General features: G+C 34.9%; 1 pseudogene; it reads left to right on the top strand.

Moving 5' to 3' along the window:
* Window positions 1–1,204: 1,204 nt before the first annotated feature.
* On the top strand, window positions 1,205–2,250 carry LOC149180708 (putative serine/threonine-protein kinase At1g54610 pseudogene; annotated as a pseudogene).
* The last annotated feature ends 1,052 nt before the right edge of the window (window positions 2,251–3,302 follow it).

Below are 3,302 nucleotides of genomic sequence, written 5' to 3'. Positions count from 1 at the left end.
ATCATCTCAAAGCCTTGGCACTTACATAGGAGGTTTCCAAAACGGTTTACGTGAGTCTAGTGTAATTTTGGGCATATTTAGCATTGTTAGTTGTTTTTCATTTTTCGTAGGTTGTTACCCTCTCATCTTAGCAATGTTTTTTCTACTGGGAAAATTCAAGGTTAGATTTGGATGGCCATGAGCTTGCAAACAGCCCCCAAACCAATGTAATTTCTGAAGTTACATCAAAATTGTACGCAATCATATGGAAACCACATATACTGTACACACCTCCAGTAGTTTGTTGTAAGCATCCCATACAGAAGCCCAATCATCCCTCTGCTGTTTGTTGGTCCATTGCATGTATAATTAGTGTACCAATTCCTTAAATCTCTTTATGTTTCACTGCAAAATATATTATAAATGGATTCTAGATAGTGACGAGGAATTTTTTTTAATTTTCTCAAGTACCATTACTCAATTTTCCAAAGTGTTGCAAGTAGGTTTCATGCCAAATCATATATCTTTCATACATGTTCTATCTACATGAAACCATGCAAGCATTGTGGTGAAAGGGAAATTGTAACATCCTATTGGAATCTTGATTTCAAATTTACTGGAATCATAGGCAATTGTTATAAAAAAACATATAGCATAGTGTAAGGCAAAGTAGGAGATTGATTCACGAGAACCATAGGAAGTCAACTAATTATAAACAAGTTTTCAACGAGAGTAATCTACTTCATGCAAATGATAGGCCATGTATATGAATGGGATTTGAACTTGAAAGAGAATGCACCATTAATGATAGTTTCTTTTCAAAAAAAATAAGACCTAGGGTCAAACCTTATGAAACTATGGTTGTGGTTGTTTTGCTTTTGTAGTGATGAAAATCATGGAATGGAGTTTCTATGTATTTGAGTTGTTTTTTTTTTTTTTTCTAATGTAAATCATATTGTATATCGATGAGGATATCATCCACAAATGAAGTTATATTTATGTGCTTTTATGATATGATTGATTATAAACTCATAACCTTTTGCAATTTTTTATTAGTGCAAGGTTCAATATTATCATGGAATTTGATAATGTGTCCCTTAACCTTGAGAATGCTAAGAATGAGAAAGATGGAATTGACCAAAATAATGGGTAGGATTGTCACCTGGAATTTGGAAATGGATATGGGTTATTAGAGAATAAAAGTGAGAAGGGTGGTTCATGGCACATGCTATGGGATTTTATTACAAGATCAAGAAACGTTCCAAAGCATATTAAGGGTGAACAAGTTGTGGACGGGTGGCCTACATGGTTTTCTACCATTTCTAGAGAAGTAATTGAAGGTTGAATTCCATGTAGAGATAACACCTTTGGGAAACTCAATAAGATTGGTTAAGGGATGTATTAAAACATTTAGAAGAACCAAGATATAGATACTAGGAAAACTTGGGACATACAACAACATTTACAAGGCTCAAGATATAGATACTTGGAAAATTGTTGCCCCAAAGAATGTTCATTTTGACAATTTGGAATTTGGAGGTGTAAAGTTTCTGGCAAGGGATATTTTGGTCTTGAAATGGATTGATCATCCTAGTTTGGTCAAACTGGAGGGATTGGTAGGCTCAAAAATGTCTTGTAGTGTGTACCTCGCATTTGAATACATGGAGCATGACTTTGTAGGTCTTACAACTTATCCAATAATTACTTTTACTAAACATCAGGTAAAATGATATTTGCAATAGTTTCTTTCATGGCTTGAACAATATTGAAATAGAGGTGTCTTGCATCAAAATATTAAGGGTTCCAATCTGCTACTTTATAATGGAGGCATATTGAAAATTGTTGATTTTGGATTGGCTACATTTTACTATGCCAATCGGAAGCAACCTATGACTAGTAGCATAGTTACCCTTTGGTATCAACCCCCAGAACTATTGTTGGGGCCACAGAGTATGATGCAACTATTGATCTTTTGAGTGTTGGTTTCATCCTAGTATAATTATTGGTAGGGAAACCAATAATTTGTGGATGCACAGAGGTAGAGTAGTTGCACAAAATATTTAAGATATGTGGTTCACCATCAGAGGAGTACTGGAAAAATTTGAAATTGCTACATGCAACTATTTTCAAGCCACAACAACCATATACATGGTGTATATGAGAGAGTTTTAAAGATTCATGTCATCATCCTTATCGCTTATTGAAACTATTCTATCAATTGATCCAACATATTATTGTATTGATTCTGATACACTAAACAATGAAGGTTAGGTTAGTGTCTCCGTGTGCAAAATATGGATTGCTACAGTTCTAGAAAATTGTTGTGTTGGGTCTTTCTTAAGGATTTCCCAATGCAACTACTATAATTTTTGAAGAAATAAATCATATATGCAAGTTGTAAGAGAATATTTATATTGCCTTGGATGGTACATAATTTTCTAGATGGTTCCTCGGGTCAATTTCTAATGGTTCTAAGAGTCATTCCTTGGCACCCCAAAGGTGCCTACTAGATGGTTCCATAAGGGTGCCTACTAGGAGTTTGGATCTATTGTCTACTAAAAGTTTGGATATATTTTCTACTCATAGTTGTATGTTATAACACCATTGTTCTCCTAATTGGAGTTGACAATATGTGGTCCTCCTAGATTGGAGTGGTGTTATAACACCTAGATAATGATATGGTGGTCCTCCAGATGGAGTAATTTTATAACACCATGGTCCTCCAAAGTGGAGTTCACGATAGGTGGTCCTTCAGATTGGCGTGATGTTATAACACGTAGATAACTATATGGTGGTCCTCCTGGATTGGAGTGATGTTATAATACCATAAATGATGATAACTTGGTCCTCCTAGATTGGAATGATGCTAAAACACCTAGACAATGATAAAGTGGTCCTCCTAGAATGGATTGATGGTATAACATGTTATGCAACCAGCTCACAAAATAGAAGAAGAGATAGATCAACGACTTCAAAATTAGCCTCTTCGAGGGGGCAAGCTCCTTTACATTACACAAATGAATAATTATTCAATGCTTCAAATGACAAAACCTCCTTTCTATATATAGGATTCTAAGGGGTCACAATATAATCAGACCCGACATAACAATAATAATGTAAGGGCACAACAATAACAATAGTGGCCTTCTATGGGGCACAATAATAACAATATGAGGACAACATGGGCACAAAAATAACAATAAGCGGCTATAATGATAATAATAATAAGGGAATGCACTAGTATTATAGGGACCTAACATGCTCCTCTCCTTCAAAAAAGTGTTGTCCTCAACGCTTGAGTAGTTATGGATGCTTCTATATAA

The sequence above is a fragment of the Pinus tabuliformis genome, chromosome 3_2, assembly GCF_031772625.1.
Source record: "Pinus tabuliformis cultivar Carrire ecotype Pingquan chromosome 3_2, CPIR1, whole genome shotgun sequence".
Classification (NCBI taxonomy): Eukaryota; Viridiplantae; Streptophyta; class Pinopsida; order Pinales; family Pinaceae; genus Pinus; species Pinus tabuliformis.
This window is presented reverse-complemented; position numbering and strand designations above follow the sequence as displayed.